The sequence below is a fragment of the Protopterus annectens genome, chromosome 1.part2 (assembly GCF_019279795.1).
Source record: "Protopterus annectens isolate FY-2018-M chromosome 1.part2, PAN1.0, whole genome shotgun sequence".
Taxonomy (NCBI): Eukaryota; Metazoa; Chordata; order Ceratodontiformes; family Protopteridae; genus Protopterus; species Protopterus annectens.
This window is the reverse complement of record NC_056727.1, coordinates 313,128,272-313,146,956: the sequence shown is the minus strand read 5'-3', so window position 1 is coordinate 313,146,956 and position 18,685 is coordinate 313,128,272.

Sequence of the window (18,685 nt, the reverse complement as noted above, 5' to 3'; positions counted from 1 at the left end):
CACATGTTTGTGCTTTCTATCCACTCAGAGAGATTACACTGCTTTATGAATCCCTGTCAATATTTAAAGCTGCAAGAATATCAGTAGGAGAGCTAAAATTAGGAGGAAGAAAGTGTGATTTATGTTTGTGCTGTCTGCTCACACAGAACAGTGTATACTTAGTGTAGGGTTTACTGAATCCCGAGGATGGTATTCCTGTGGAAATTTGGAAAGTAGGAGGGAAGAAAGTGATCTGCAAAGCTTTATTTAATAGTATTTTAAAAGGAGGGGATGCACCAACATCCTGGAAGAAAGCTGTAGTGATTGCAATACACAAAGATGCTAAAGATCCATCAGACCCAGTTTCATATAGGCCCTTTTCAATTTTAAACCAAGATTATAAGGTGTTTATGTTTAAAATAGCTAACTGAATTGTAAAGGGGTACCAAAATTGAAAGATATGAATCAGTGTGATTTTGTGGAAGGAAGGCAAACATCTGACAACATTAATAGAACAATGATGATCCAGAGGTAAGCAGAGTGAATGAAAGTACTACTGTTAATGGTGGGCCTTAAATGCAGAGAGAGCGTTTGGCAAAGTAAGCTAGGATTTTCTGAGTAGGACAATGGAAGTATTTGCATTCCCTGATACAATAACAAAGTTAATTAGCAGGATATATTAGGGATTGGAGGAAAAATTAAAGTTTGAGAGTTCTTTTTTCGCAAGTTGTATCTAAGCAGAGGAACAAGGCAGGAGTGTCCTATTTCCCCTTTGCTATTTGCATTATATTTAGAACCACTGGCAAAGAAAATAAGGGACTCAGAAATTCAAGGATATAATTAGCATGTTAATCAAGAAAAGCTGGCTTTATTTGCAGACAATATTGTTTCATAACTGATGAAACCAGAAAATGATATCTCAGCTTGTGGAACATCTTGAGATAGTTTCAAGACTTTTTTCGTGATATAAAATTAATGAAGATAAAACAAAGGCTATAGCTGTAAACTATGTACCTGCACATTAATTGGTACAGCAATACCAATTTTTTATGGGGATACAATAAGATGAGGTATTTAGTAGTATGGAGTAAAAAGATTCTGTCATTACAGCTAAGAAAAGGACTAAACAAAAGATAATACAAAAACTGAGAAATTAGAAGCTCTTGTTTATGGATATGGACAGGAAGATACAAGCAGTGAAAATGTTTTTAGTCACTTTAGTTTTATTTGCAGGTCAGGCATATTTTTATCAACCAGAGGGGAAGCTGTGGACAATTAATCTAGCGTTGAAGAAATTTATCAGGGAGGAGTAGAGGGCAAGGGTCAAGTGAGATAAATTGGTCTTTCCAACAAAACAAAATGGTTTAGGATTACCTGATTTAAAGGGATATTACCTGATTTAAAGGGATATTTTAGAGTTACACAGCTAAGGTTCACATACATAACATATAGAGAAAGTTATAATTGAAGTGAAAAGGGATAATGATGATGAAATGGAGAAGGGGGAGGGGAATTCAAGATATAAGGAAAGAATGGGATTTTGGATGCAGATCGCTAAGAAGAATAACAGCCATACAGAATATTATATTCAAAAACTAGCAGAACATATTCTAAGAACTAAGCCAAGACAAGAATGGAGAAAGGATATTTTGTTAATAGGGATGACTGCAATTTGGGGTACAGAGAATAGGCAAAAGTGGGCTGGAATTCATTGCAGAAACTGGCCAATGAACCAAGGTATTCAGAGCAAATAACTAGAGATAGAAAAGTGAATGAAGGCAAGATGGTTCATACAGCCTACCTTGATCGGGCCAAGGCCTTTGATACCATTCCCCATTCAGGAATCATAGAAAAACTCACTAAACTATGCATCCAGCCCTACATCACTAGGTGGGTTACAAAGTGGCTCACAGATAGAACTCATAGTGTGAAAGTAGTTGAATCCAAGTCAGACTGCCGACCAGTCACGAGTGGAGTCTCACAGGGATTGGTTCTGGGTCCTCTCCTGTTTGGTATCTACTTCTCTGAAGTCCAGCTCAACACAAAGGGACTCTGGCTGACAAAGTTTGCAGACAATTGCATGTTGGGAGCCATTATTAACTCCCCAAGTGATTTTGACATCCTACAGAAAGGCCTCACTGAGACCAATGACTGGTGTCAGAACCATGGCCTTAAGCTCAATGCTAAAAAATGTGCCGTCATCCCCATTGGGAAAAACTCAGTTCCCATGAATTATCACATCAATGGTAGTCCACTGAACACAGAAGAGGGAGATTTGGGAACACAGGTTGACAGCAACCTCTCTTTTGACCACCACATTGCCGCTGTGGTCAGAAAGTCCTTCTATGTGGCACATCTCTTTACTAAGGGTTTTGCATCCAGGAAGAAAGAGGTCATTGTCTCTCCCTACTCTTCCCTCATTAGGCCAATCATCAAGTACAATGCCCATTTGGAATGTACCTCACTAGACACCTGCAACAACTGGAGACGCCACAAAATTACCTCACAAAGAGGATCCTAGGCCTTAAACACTTGTCCTATACAGACAGACTAAAAAAACTCCAACTATTCTCTGTCTCATATCGCCTACTTAGAGGCAATCTCTGCTTGACTTACAAAGCCATATCTGACACAGCTCTGTTAGAAATGCTACATCTAAAGAAATCCCAATCCCTCTGCACCATACGCTCCAGAGACCTCAACCTCATTACCACAATGTGCTGAAGGTACTGAAGGGACAGGTTTATAACCCAGAGACTGCCCATGGTATGAAATACATTTCTTATACATGTCAAACAGAGCACCTTACTGGCTCTCTTTAAGAGAAATCTTGATGAGTGGATGGGAAATAGAAAATTCACCCAAGGGATCACTCCAGTGGCTCTACTCAACAGATTCACTGGGAACTAAGGTTGGGTGGCACAATGCCAGGGTAATCCTATGGGCTTGGCTTGTAAAGGCTCCAGGGCCATTAGCCTAGTGCACACCTATGAACCCATGAACCTATAATAGAATGGGAAGAGGCCAAGACATTTGGACTGCAGGCTAGAGACTGCCTTCCCTATCAGGGACTGATATCAGAATATAGACAAAGAGAAAGGGAGAGGGGAATCTAAGTAAAATACCTGCTCTGGCAGAGTTTTAGTTGAATCTAGAACAGAAGCTGGTATTTAAAAAGGGATAATTAGGAAGGCATATAAAACATTGCACAATAACTGTAGGAATCAGTCAGAGGGGGTTAGAAAAGACTGGGAGGAGACAGTGGCTAAGCAATTCACAAGGAAACAATTGGAGGGATATATGTATGATTTCCAAGCATGTAACAAAGTTTAGAAGATTTAGGATCTTTGCTTGGAAGTGTTTGCATAGGTATTTTTATACTCAAAGCAGACTCCAAAGAATTTTTACTCAGGTAGATGTTAAATGCTGGAGGTCTGATGGGGAAGAAAGGGTTAACAGGAAACATGTTTTGGGAGCATGATGAGTTGGCAGACTTCAAAAATTCCCTGCAGAGTACTCTGTCAGAAATATTGGGTGAAATGGGTGTAACTAAAGAAATTATTTTTTGGACTGGGATACAAGATCTGAATTGCCTAGTCATAGTAAGGCCTTGCCATATTTAATTCTGGTGGCTGCCCCCCCCCCAAAAAAAAAAAAAACAATTACTAGAAAATGAAAATCAAAGTCTAAACTAACTGTTGTTGAAGTATTGAATATTGTAAGAGATAAAAGAAATGGAAGTGTGATCTTTAGAAAAGGGTAGGAGCAAATTCCATATTAAAATTTTAAACTGCAGGAACAATATATGCAGAAAATATTTAGGTAGTCCTAAATGGATCTCATACTATAATCTAATAAAAACAAGAATCAGCAAAGTCATAACAAGAAGAGTTGGACTCCAAAATACTTAGAGCTTTTGTTTGTGTTTAATAAACTATGCTTCATCAGAACAAGTATTTCAACACACCACCCTTTTATACTAAAACACATGACAACATCAACCAGTAAAAATAAATGATTAATTAATTATGCAAACCTTGTAAGTTAAATTTTAGCTAACACTAAAGAAATCATAATAACATGTTACATTAAATACCTTATGTAACATAGAAAAATAATATAAATATATATAAATTCTGTTAAACTTGAAAGAAACCACATTTAAAAATAAGCCACATATAAATATATATATATGTATAAGTAAAATGTGGCTGTTCCCTTTATAATTACTGCATTTGTAAAAAACACTTTATATGTATGGTTTCATTCAATCCTGGAAAATGATCTGCGCTTAAAGCAATTTGTCATTTAATTTCCCTACATTCTAATAAAGTTTTAAAATCTCCAGTAAAAACACTTGAATCCACAGTGTCTAATACAGAAAATGTAAACTTTTTAAAGTTGTTACAAATTGCAGCATGTCGTGCCAATCCATTCACCTTGTCCTTATTTTTGATGTCTAAAACATGCTCACAAATTCAGGGTTCCAATGGTTAAAAACTTGTGCAAGAATTATACACTGCAATGTAGACAACAAATCTGGAATCACAATTGTAATGACCTTTGGCCCAAAGGATCTTTTTAAAATGTTTTAACTCAACAGAACCCGAGTTAGCTATAAATCTACATTGTCTGCAGTGACCACAAGCAACAGTACCAAACGATTCATGTCCTCCCTTGTCAAAATCTGTTGTATTTTCTAAAATAGCTTTGATGTTCAGTACTCATAAGTGAACAAAGGCTTACTTCCCAAAATGTTGACCAAATCTGAGTGCCCCATCAAAACTTTCCAATTATCCATAATAATACTTCTAATGACACTCATACCATTGGAAATTGGTATAGGAAAAAACAATTCATATCCTTCTGTGTTGTGACACAAACTTAAATCAAAACTCCCATTACCTGTTAAAATAGGGCCAGCAATACCCTCATGTAACATCATAACTTCAGTAACAATTTTCTGTAAAAAGAAAAAATCATAACCCTCTGTGTAAAGAAGTGGACAAGTTTGTCAACCTCTAGTAAAAAGGTAGATTCGTCACTGGTCAAACAACTGAGCCGTATAAGATGCCCCTTAACTACACCTCTTTTTATATGTTGGGAATGTAAGCTATCTTTATGTAAGTACTGATTGGAAAATGTTGACTTTCTGAAAATCTTACTGCAAAAAAAAAAGGATTGTCATGATGAAATTCCAAATGTATGTCCGGAAAATCAACAGTTTTGCCAGAACCACCAAGGCTAAAGATGAGAAACTCAATAGTGCTGTTTAGATCCTTTACAAAAGTGGAAAATGTCTCAAAATCCCCTTGCCATAAAAAAAAAAAAAAAATCATCTCTGTAACACCTATAAAACAATATATTATTTGCCAAAGGATGTGTTACAAGATACTTTGTCTCCCATATAGCCACGACTAAGTTGGCAAAAGATGGTGCTACCCTAGAACCCATGGCTACACCATTAATTTGTTAAAAAAAAGACTCACCAAATCTGAAAAAATATTGTCCAACACAACTTCCATCAAGACACACAGCTTATTGATTTTGTCATTATCAAAAACAGTGTAATTGGTTAAATATTCTCTAAACAAATCAAGCCCTGCTTCTTGATCAATACTTGTGTGTAAGGTACTGTTTTTATGTACCTTTGAGATACCAAATAGTGATGCTAGTTTAGGTATTTAGCCTGTAAATATCTGCAGGTATACTGGAATCTGGCAATGAAGGGCAGTTTACTTAGCAGAGTCAAGAGCAAAACAGCAAGAATACAAGGGATAGCAGTGGTTGGGGTGTACAAAATACTGTGCAAAACAAGCAAACATTGGAAGGACTTGTTAACATTAATTGTAAAAAGGGGCAATAATTGTGTGAATTTGTACGTTTGCATTAGGGAGGGATTAAGTCAGGTAAAAGCCTTTATGTGCTTCTGTTCCAGAAAAAAACGTAACACTTGTGTGGTATGGGTTCATAGCTTAGATTCAGAGAGGGATTAAGCCAGGTAAAAGGCCTTTCAGAATTTTCTTGAGTGTTTCTTAGGTGGTTGTTCCAAACACCAATGTAAAAAAAAGGGCAGTGCTTGTGTGAGTTTGTGGGTTTTATTCATAGAGGGACTAAGCCAAGCAAGAGCCATCCTGTCCTGCTTGGGCACCTGTTAGGCGAATATTCCTCAAACTGTTTGTAGTGGAAAATCTGTGGACTGATGTCAGCATTCACATCTCATACCTCACTTCATTCTATGTGCTTCTCTCTCAATGTCAATTTTCTGACATACATGTCTTGAACACACAAGTTGGTTAGGATCAGAAATCCAGTCAATCTTCTATATAATAAACAAAGTCAGCTAAGATAATTGTTTGGAGAGATCTCACTCTGCACAATATTATTATTTTCATCATCATCAACCCCCCCTTTTCCCATTTTTCTACATGTAGTCAGGGTGTTGCATCAACTGTCAACATCTCTTTCGATTAAGTGCCACCTTCTTCGACTGTCACAGGTCTATTATCACACAATCCATCCATCTCTTTGCTGAATGCCCTCATTTTCACTTGTCTTTGTCCTGCCTGGCCCAAATTTTCTTCACCAGATGATTGTCTGCTTTTCTGCACATGTGCCTGAACCACCATGATCTGTTCTCTTTGCATTCTCTGCAATTGGAGCTACTTGGCCTTCTGCTCTGATGTCCTCATTTCTTCATCTGTCCCACAGTGTGTATCCTGCCACCCATCTCAGGCACTTCATCTCCATCACCTCTACCTTCTCAATTGCTCTGCTTTTACTGCCCAGGTTTCTCTACCATACAGTGTTACTGGTTGTACCACTATTTATACATCTTATTATTCTGCTTCTTTGGCATTCATCTGTAATACACTACCCCTGTTAATGTGCCAGTTGCCTGCAGCCCCTCTAATTCTAGCTTTAACCTCCTCAGTCAGACATCCCTTCTCCTCAACCACCCCTCCTAGGTACCTGAAGTTGTAAACTTATTCTGCTATTTTTCCTACTATCTCGGGTCTCATCTTCTTTTGATTTCCCCCATTTGCTGCCATTGCAACGGTCTTATCTGTACTCAGTTTCATCTTGCATGCCTTCAGTTTTGCATACCATTACCCCATCCTTTATTGAAGTTCTTGTTCAGAGTCTGCCTGTAATGCCACATCATCTACTTACAGCAACTTTGTTGATCTGTCCCCTCCAACCTATTTATTAATGTAGTCCATCACCAGTATGAACAGCAATGGGCTCTGAGCTGAATGCTGCTGTACACCCACTGTCACTGGGAATCCCTCAGTGAGAATGAGCTCAGTGAGTCATTGGGTCCTTGTACATCAATCCATCCACAATCCCTTTCCCTGCACTAATTCTACCAATGTTTCTGGGACTTCAAACCATCATTGGACTACCCAAATCAGCTTTCTTGGACCTTGGCATATGCTTTCTCCAATCTAAGAAAGCCCATTTGGACTCTTTCTTCATCTCTAGCTCTATCTCATTTATTGGTCTCATAGCAAACATCAGATCTATTGTGCTGCATCCTGATGTGAATTCAAACTACTCATTTCCCATTACTTTCTACTACTTTGTGTATTCATTGTCAATCACCCTTTCCAGAACTTTCATGCAGTGTGACAAGAGTTTCATACCTCTGTACTGCCCAGAGCTTTTAATGTCCCCTTTCTTCTTGTATACTGACACTAGTATGCTTATTCTCCTGTCATATGGAATGCATCTTTCTCTTCATACTGCTAGAAATATCCTCAAGAGACATTTTTCCAACATCCTGATCATATCTGATGTGACTTCATCTGATCCTGCTGCTTTCCCTGAATTCATTTTCCTTAATACTGTTCTTACTTCTTCTAGGGTGGATCCTCGCATTCTTCCACCATAGGCTGTCTCTGGGGCAGTACAGTTTTTGTGGGGTTTTCTTCATTCAGAAGCTACAGGAAAAACAAAAAAAGATGATGATAGTTCCAACAAGCACGTTTATTGTTAGCGCTTTTGTCTACTGCACTCAGTAAACTTCTTCAGACGTCAACCATTCATTCACACAAGTATTAAAGTTAAAACCACTAGATAGATAATAACTGTGTTGTGGGTGCTTGCATATATTATATATATTTTATAATCACATTTAATAGTGAATTTTTTATTTTGCATTTTAGATGCAGTCATAACATTTGCATTGAGAAGTGAATTTTATGTGGAATGTAGCTTTAAGAATTTCAGGAAGTGATGTCATGGTTACACATGCTATTTAAACTTGTGTGAGTGAATTGTTGATATCTGAAGAAGTTTACTGATTGTAGTAGATGAAAGCGCTAACAATAGACATGGTTGTTGGAACTACATCATCTTTTTTTGTTTTTGAAATTTGTTTAATATTTAGTTGGTTTTAGAAGCTGCAGGAAGTAATCCTTCCATCTACCTTGGTATCCTGTGGACTGGTGAGCAGTTTTTTGGTGGCATCCCTTACGAAGGGTATCTGATGACTATCTTCTTTATCTTTCTATATTTGACTTGCAGCTTGATATAGTTTCATTGTGCCATCTACTGAGTCACGTTCTAGCAACTGGTACAGTGCCTCTGATGCCTTGCTATTGCAACTGCTCTCTTAGGCTCTTTGTTATGCAGCCAGTATTCTTCATAACCTGGTCTGTCATTTCTACCTTCCACTTCTTCCTGCACTCCTCCTTTCTTTTGATGACTTTCTGGACTTCTGCATTCCATCTCCAGCTTTCCTTATGTACCTTATTTCCATACCTGGCTCAGCCACATATCTGGTCTGTCGTCCTCACACATGCTGTTTTGAGGCACTGCCATTATTCTTCCTAAGTGTTACCTATGGTCTCTTCTTCCTGAGCTACTAGAACTCTGATTATTTCTTTAAACTCTTCTGCTTTCTTTCCAGTCAACTTTAAGGTCTTCAGTCTAGTCTCAGTTGACCACAGAGTCTTCTCTGGCCACTGCTTTCAACTGATTGTGGCAACCAGTGGTTTATGCTATGGGCCAACTGTTTCAGTGGGGATGAATTTGCAATCACTGATCCTACCTCTTTGCCTTATCCTTACTAACAGGAAGTCTAATTAAGGTTGCATATTGGCCATTGTTGCATGTAATCTTGTGACCATCTTGCTGAACCATGTGTTGCCCACTATCATGCCATTCAACAGACAGAAGCCTATAATGGCTTCTTCTTCTTCTTCATTCCTGTTGCCCTACCCATGTGGACCTAGGCAGTCCTCATATCCTGTCCTGTCTCTGCCAATATGTGTAGTCAGGTTACCCATTATCAACACCAACTCATGCTGTCTTGCTTTATCTAGAAGGTCCTGCAACTGCTGCCTAAATGCATTCTTTTCCTCTTTGTCACAACTGCTGTGGGGCATCGGGCACAGGCTGAGATTATGAATGCTAGAGTCTGATTGCCATGGGTCTGTCACTAAATCTGATAACATCCCTCACTGTCTTCTGATGCATCTCTATCACCAGAATTCCCACACCATTTCCAGTCTGTCCTCCTCCTAAGTAGTAGACTCTGGATTCCAAGCCAAGTGGCTTTACTGCACTATCCTTCCATCTCCTGCTTAAACAGGATATCCAGCCTTCTTTTTTCCATCATATCATCCACTTCCAAGCTCCATCCTGTCAGTGAACCTATACTGAGTGTAGCAATTCTTCGTTCATGTTTGGCAGGTTGATTGGTTCTACTTCCAGCTTTTGCTCAACAGAACTGTTCCAGGTAACCTAAGCTGGGCAACTGTACACCAGCTGACCAGTAGCTTATTGACCCAGGGCTTCTGGGCTTTATGGCAGGCATACACTGGCCAACAAGGACACAAAGACCCCCTCCTATCTTTAACATGGTTCCTTGGCATAAGTCAGCTCACTTATCACCGGCAAATACCCATGCCCTATTTAGTCAAGACGAAATCACCTTGAATATTTTTTTAAACCACTGAGTGCCCCTGATATTATATCACTGAATGCTTAAAACAGTGAACAATGAATAATCGGCCCCATGTAAGCTAAAGCTTACAATCTCAAAAGCTCAGAACAGCAATTTTTTTCCAAGGGAAAAAAATCGCTGTTCCAAAAAAAAAAAAAAAAATTGAAAGAATACATAAAGTGGGGGGTTTCGCCCCCACACTCTCCAATGTGGGGGGCTGTGGCCCCCATACCCCCTACTTAAATATACCAACTCTGAGATCGCTCTACAATGCCGAAAATGGCAAAGTAACGGAAGCGGCCAAGCGAATTCTTTCCCTGGGAAAGAATTTGCTTAAAAGCCGCTTTGCTATTTTGCCTTTTCATTGTTTAAGTTCGAACAAGATAGATAGAATGCATCTTCGGTCATCTAATAGGAACCCAGGCGCATAGATTGTGATCTGTGTTCTGGCTAGAGGAAACTATGCACCACAGATGCACCACATCTCCACTGTTGGATGAGTTTGAGTTGGAATCACTTGGGATGTTTGTTGGGAGAAACCTCACAAGTAGAACATGCAAACTCCATACAGGCAATGGCTGGAGGTTAGGACTGAATGTTTTACTGAAGACCTTAACCCTTATGTCAACTGTGTCTTCTTCTCAAAATTATGTGAAATGTAAAAAAAGCAGGGGACCTTGTGGAGGCGTTGCTAATAACGTATATTTATACCAAGTAGTGAACAGTTTGAGCAGCATGTTTTACACATTGTTATTAGATGTTGCAGTGTGAAAGTATACTGCAGTGGTGGTGCTGCGGTAGCGTTGTCGCCTCACAGTTAGACGTTGCCCGTTCGATTCTCAGTTAGAGCGTCTTCTGTGTGGCGACATGTGTGAATGGGCGTTCCTTCGTTGAAGGTTGTGCGTTAGGCCCGGCAAGCCAGCATATAAAAATCTACTGCCAATCATCAGCGGACCGGAGTTCTGCTGTGGTGACCCCTAACCGGGAAAAGCCGAAAGACACAACAACAGTGTGAAAGCACACCGTATTTATATTGCCTTTTTTGAATAATAATGTTCATAACTGCATATCATTATTTGCAGAAAATCAGCCACAAATGTTTTACATTCAGATAGCATGTGTTTATCTTTTCTAGCATATGCCTTTACAGCACTTGTTTATGGAATGTTTAGCTTTCTTCTGCCTGTTGAATATTTGCTTTGAGATGCTTCCCACAGTGTTATAATACATGCTATATATAAAACACATGACCTTCTGATGAGCTGTGGCAGAGTGAAATATGTTTCTGCATCTGGCAATATTTCTTTAACTTAAGTTTATCTACTGGTTTTATCCTCGGTGATGCCCCTCCAAATTGGTGGCCTTACAATTTGTTTGTGTCTTTCGGCTTTTCCCGGTTAGGGGTCGCCACAGCGGAACTCCGGTCCATGGCCTTACAATACACCTGGGTAATTACAGACCACTTAGCTTTACAAAACTTATCTGTAAATCTATGAACTGTATTATAACTGATTTCATAAACTGTGATATCAAGAATCTTGTTGGATGTGGCTCCCAATAGTTTGGCTTTGTGAAGGGTACACCCTGTATATTTAATCTAGTAATTTTTTTTCAAAAGGGGTAGGGAGGCAGTAGATGGTGACCGTGCAGTGCACACATTGTATTTTGACTTGGCAAAGGCCTTCAGCAAAATTCCCCATGCTGGCATCATACAAAAACTAAATGCTTTAAAAATCGATCCATAAGTGGTAAGATGGATAGTAAACTGACAAAGACAGAACCCATACAATATGAATTGTAGGTACCTCATTAGAAAGTATGAAAGTGACCAGTGGCGTTCCTCAGGACTCAGTGCTGGAACCTTTCTTTTTTGGCATTTACTTCTCATATATTCAGGAAGAGAGCCACAACCTCAGGTTAACAAAGTCTGCAGATGATAGCACATTGAAAGTTGTTAAGTCACCCTATGAACTTTCCCTAAAATCTTGCTGCACTAAATGCTGAAAAATGTAGTATCATCAGTTTAGTAAACAACCCCTCCACTCTTCCTTGTCTTCTAGACAAAACACCTCTACCAACAAATGTACTTAGGGAGCTTTTTTTTTACCCCTCTTCGGTAGACTCTGATAGCAATGTCCAAGATTTAAACTGTAGAACCAGTAAAAAGCAAAGTTTTTGCCTCCTTCTGAGAGTTGCTAAAGTCAGATTTCTGCTATTTCTGGGAAAAGGAAGTGATACAACCAAACTAAGAGTGGGAAGAGTAGAAAAGATGCTGACAAAGTATTGCCTCCTGATTTTAAGCCAGCTTCACTGCTAAACAGCCCCACTACTTAAGTCCTATCATTGTGAATTCTCAGTTATTTTTTTTTCAGTTGGCATGGCTGATGTTTCTGAGGCTGTTGCATCTGACTCACAGGGTGTGGTGTTGTTGCTGGTTAAACCTCCAAAATGAATTATAAAATTACACATTGATAAGTCATAATGCTGATCATGGCAAGCATAAATGTTAATGGCTTTTGAAAAACAATATTTTACTGTACTTTTTTAGATCTTTTATGTACTATGCAGGCTAACATTATTCTATTACAGGGGTGCCAGGTGGTACAATTCTAAAGACATATTGTCCTTCAGAAACTGTAATTATGGAAGCTTTTTTATTAGTCTGGTGGTATCTTGATTACTGTTTCTGGTCAAGCTCTTCCTTGCCATGATTTATTTAGTCCTGTTTGAAACTGTATGAGGCTTATTCCAGGAAGAGTGTTTATCTCTGATGGAAAACGGGAAAAAACATTGGAGGTGTGTATAGTGTTGCAGAACATAAACACAAATCTTATGCTAAACGAGTTGCATTTCCTCATGTTTGAAAACCATTTTATTTACTAGTTTTATGCTAATAAGGAAGACAATAATGATGCACAGTAAAACGAAATGTCTCCACTTATACTTAAAATCCCACTACATTTTGTTGATTTGTGATGGAAATGTTTTAGATAGAATATTACAACTTAAAATGTGGGAATGTTTATGTTAACCATTTGTCTTGCTTCATGGTTTGATCTAGGAATATAATGCTACATTTTGTTCCTTGATATTTCAATGAGAACTACATTTTTAAGGCACTCCATCCTCTTAACTGGAGCTGCAACATTCTCATTCCCCATACATGAGCTTTCTTAGTACCAAGGATACAGTTATTTGGACATGGATGGCAATAGTTTTTCTTTGCTCTCTAATAACATTTAAATTAAGTCAAAATAAACATTTATTTATTTATTTATGTGGCACACATTGCTTAGGGCCCATGAACAATATTCTTAGAGACTCAGTGGCTCTCTAGGATTGCAAATAGCTTATAGAAGATGGGACAATAAGAATAACTGATTGGGTTATTACATGCAATAGTTTATTAGTTCACATGACTTGTACAAATTAATCCATCATATTTTGCTCACAAAGCAGCACCTTTATAAGGATATCATCAATTTTCAGTTTTTGATACTGAAACTTATGTAAGTGATTAATTTACAACACATTACTGCAGCAGAAGTAACTACGGGAATATAGTAGGCACTGCACATTCATGTTTATAATGCAATCAGCTCAGTGAGGCAGAGGAAGAGCTCCAGTCTGCAACACGAGTGCTCAGGTTCAAACAATGGTCTGGGTGCATAAGTGCCAGCAACATGATAAAGGAAGGTAGATGCTGATGATTGGCTTGTGCTTTACTGGCAGAAGAGTATTAGTTCCTCTGCAGTCAGCCATAGTACCATCGCTCCATATTATGGCTACCAGGGAGGATAACTGAGGATTAAACTGGGAGGTGCTTGAGAGTAGGCTGTCATGTACATAATGTACAATGCAGACAGCAAATGAAGTAAGATCATTACAAAAAAAAATCTATACCGCAACATGATGATTTTGGGGACCTCTCCTTCATTTTTCTTTGCTCAGAAAGAAAGTGAGCAATGTGCAAATACCAAGAGGAACTGAAGTGAACAGGTCAAAAGAGTAAACAAAATTAAAAAAAAAAGATATTTGCTATGCATGTTTAAGAATGAACGACAGTAAATGACATGCTTTATCTGCCCCTCAAATTCATTTATACCATGAAGAAACCTATACTATCAAATGTCATGTACCACAAAATAAAGTCCTCTTTTCTACTGATTCTTTAAAACCTTATATTATTTTTGGTAAAGGAAGATTTCTTCAGAATTTGTATAACATCTTTAAGACTTTATTGCTTATTATTTATTTACTTTTGTTTACCGGAAAGTCCAACTGGGTGGATAACCAATTTTTAGCAAAGGCCCGGGGAGAAAGGAAGAAAACACAAGTCCAAGCACTTTACCAGAATTCCTTTATCCTTTTATTGCACTAGATCTGGTACCTCAGCCTTTCGCCTTCATGGAAGGCGAAAGGCCGAGGTACCAGATCTAGTGCAATAAAAGGATAAAGGAATTCTGGTAAAGTGCTTGGACTTGTGTTTTCTTCATTTTATTTGTGGGTTGAATAGGTGTTTGGAGCCCGGGGAGAAAGGCTCCACAGTAAATCATAAGTTTGATACAGAATACTTATAATTTGTTACAGAGATAGTTTAAGCAGACAATAACGACAAATACCAGTATAATAAATTCAAGTCTTACACAAAATTTTAAATCATTTTACATGTTTTACAAATAAAACATAGAGATCATTCTACGTAAGAGAAGCATGCAGATATTTAAGGGCTGAGGACCTAGGGTGGACAGGAGTACAATAGGGAGACAAGATAGGAGGTGTGGGGGCTCAGTATGAGATTGTTAGGAGCAGGATATTCAGCCAGTAGATCTAGACTAAGTATTATCTGGGAGGTGAGCATGGGACATATCCATGAAGTAGCATCTTGTTTTGGTTTTGCTATATCTTTATATCATTCACTGCGTGTGCTTTTCATAGTAAGAGTTACATTTCATTATAAATGGAAGAGTTACCATGCCAGGTTTAGAAAATGTATCCGTTATACTTATTTAATAAGAAGTATACATGTCATTATACTGCAGTGGAAGAGATATGAGTAATTATTGGAAAATCTAGCAGGCCAGCTGACACTTGTTGATGTACTGAATCCTTTTGTTGTGCTGAATGATATTCTGATTAGTACACACTGATAACTAATAACTACAATATTCTGCCAGTTCAGTGTGTTAACTCAGTTGCTATTTCTCTTTCCCTTTATCTCCTATCCTTTTGTTTCCTCTTTTCATCTCTTTTCAGCTTTGTATCCACTGGCACGTAATGCTGAAACCCAGTGTAATGTTGGCTCTGATGCACCACTGTACTACATTTTGCACTAGTCTTGGTACATGCACCGCTGTACTACATTTTGCACTAGTCTTGGTACATGCACCGCTGTACTACATTTTGCACTAGTCTTGGTACATGCACCACTGTACTACATTTTGCACTAGTCTTGGTACATGCACCGCTGTACTACATTTTGCACTAGTCTTGGTACATGCACCACTGTACTACATTTTGCACTAGTCTTGGTACATGCACCGCTGTACTACATTTTGCACTAGTCTTGGTACATGCACCACTGTACTACATTTTGCACTAGTCTTGGTACATGCACCGCTGTACTACATTTTGCACTAGTCTTGGTACATGCACCACTGTACTACATTTTGCACTAGTCTTAGTACATTTCCTTGTGCACAATTACTCTGTGTCTTCATGCTGCATGCCTTTCTTTTTTACTATCCCTGTTTGTACCTCTACTTCCCACACTGCACAATAATGTACTTGGATATTAGGCTGTGTAGTGCATGTCTCTGGCATTGTGTTAGGGTTAAACTATACAATTTTTAGAGTTATTAATTCCAAGTGAGGCCAAATAAATATCTACAGCTTCAAAAACCTACAAAGAGCAATACTGATATAGTAGCCATACAATCTGGACTGAATACTAAAAATATATTGCACTGAGCCTATGTTACTCTTGTGAATGATATCAATTTGTGTAATTTGTGAGTTTCATCCAAGTGGCCAAATTTCACCAACCTGTGTCAGGACACTGCAAAAGGCTTCATCATAACCCTGAGGTGCAATGACCTAGCAGATGATTATCTTATGAAGCAGGAGTAAAGGAGGAAAGTTCACTTTATGATAGTGAAAGAATGGTTTTCTATCCCCATTGCAGGCCCGTACAAATGCATTTTAAAACTGTTTATACACTTTCAAAAGGCAGCTACTTCAATAATAACACCAAGGTGGTCAAGCAATTTTTAAAACTAATATGCACTTATATTAATATGATTCATATGCAAGAAAAAGAAATCAATCACTTATTTGTCCTTCCGATGCCGCTACACTCACTGAAGTGCTCAGGCTGTTCAACTTCATGACCACTTCACATTTTAATCACAAGACAGGAAACTGTGGAACAACAGGGTAAACAAGCCATTAAAACATTTTAGATTTTGTCCAGTATCTTTCAATAGAAACTCTAGGAAGCATCAGGAACGGTCACCCCTTGACTACCAATATTTTAATTCAAATAACATCTTCAGAAAACATTTCAGATTTTTGATAGATGGTGCAAACTTGCCAAGAAATTTGGCATGCCTAGGGACAAATGTAGCTCAGTTACACACAATGGACATTTTAGCTCCGCTATGGCTTTAACCATACTTCTCAACCTCTTAGTGCAAGAAATCTGAACAGAGCTAAAAATAATGGGGGGATTAAGTCCCAAAATCAGGAGCAAATTTTTGTTGTTAATGTTATAAACATGGAAAGCTATTAAAATAACAGATTTTGCATTAGCATGCATTTTCTGAAGACTGTGCACTCTAAAACTCAAATTTCTGTCATTATTTAGTGACTTCAGTCCGCAATGATTTGCCAGAAAACCTCAAATTTTATGAGGAACGGACCAAAAATATGAGACAAAATGTGGACATTCTATGAAAATCTGAACAGTTGAGAGGTATTTGTATCTGATCTGATGATGTCAGCATTTATGCTGTGACTCAAATACTGGATCTCAGACTCTTCAAAGAGAGCATCTGTCTACATGCAGTTTCAGAGCTGAATTTTGAATGCTCTGCAGCACTGCTTCTAATCTCATGTCCTGTGTTTCTTTATCTGGAGCAAACACTAGCAAATAATTCATGAAAATAGCAACTTGCTCATCTTATATTGAAATATTTCTTGCACTGAAATTGTGCTAAATGATAGCCTGGTAAAACAAAACCTTCCAGTCTGAGTAGTCTTTCTTGCTCTAGGAGTTTTTGCCAAAATCCACTTAAAATGTCCATCAAATATTTTAAATGCAATGTCCTACAAGGTTAGAGAAAACTCTGTCATTATCTGCATCATTTGTGACTTTTCCAAGTCAACACATTCTTACACTGCCATTCTTTGTAATAACAGGTTGGGGATTGGTATAATAGTTAAAGTGTTTACTTCCCAGTCAGAAAGTATGGGGGTTGATTCTCACCTTTGAAAGTGAAATCGGGTGCTTAAAATGGTCCAAAAGGACAGCTTGCCTATGACTGGAACTAGAGCACACCATTTGGTCAAATCAGTTGCACTTTCAGTCATACTAAAGAGCTTCAATACATTTCAGTTCTGCTTCTCCTTTGGAGATTATAGAAAGCAGCACTATTCTAGTTGTGGTAAAGTCATACTGGACAGCATCTAGCTTTAACTTTATCTTTATGGGCTCACAGTTAAGCAGACTAACTTCAAACACATCCACCATAACTTTTGTTTGTTATGGCAATAAACTCCAACTTGCATGCCACAGCTCTACTAAGCAGATTATTTATGTACAGCCGTTCTAGTAAATAAACCTAAAATTCATAGCTGTGCCCCTTCTACTCAGACATTGCTATGAAAATACTACTGCACTTGAGTTTGCCTACACGACTGCATATTTCTATTTCTGCTTTATGCAACTGAGAACACATTGAGATGCATCTGTAAATAGTACATTCTGACACTGTAACATCATATGGGATTCTATGAACTGGAAATTTGACTTGCCAGTATGATTTAGTGTTTGCCATAATAATCACTGAACACAAGAAAAACACTTTCTGAACACTTTTCTCAGCTTTATTCCAGTGGCTGCTTCTTTCACTAGCTTAGTTTGAGATGTATTTCTTAAACCTTTTACTTCATGCAACACACTGCTGTGATGCAACATGTAAATGGATGCACCCAGTACATGCTTGCATTCACTCCATTTTGCATGCAGATTCTTACGTTGGCCAGTAGTGTGCTTTTTATTGAATTTGTAGACTTCTTTGCATTTTTTCCTCACACAAATAAATTTGTTATATTCATACTAGCATTTGGTCTTTTTACAAGTCAGGCCTCTCTAGCAATCTGATTTGCCTTTTCCAAAGTTGCCCATTTATGGTAATTGTTTGGTTATTTGGGACTGTAAGGTTGATAAGCAGTAAAACAACTTTATTTAGAGGTAAAATGCCTATTTTTTGGTAGAAGCCTCCCCTGGCTCTTTGGCATCTACTGTACTGTTGTGTGTGGTTTTCTGGTCTGAATGGCATTTTTCAGTCATTTTATATGAAAAAGATCCCAGTTCTGACACCATGAGTGGCATTCTTAGTCCTATAGTTCACATCTGATTAAGTTAATTGGTGAAAAGCTGCACTGTGCCAGTATTTAAATCAGCAAACCACAAACAGACGGTGCTGGTTTCAGAATTTCTCAGCCTAGCCAAGAAACACCCACAGCGATTTC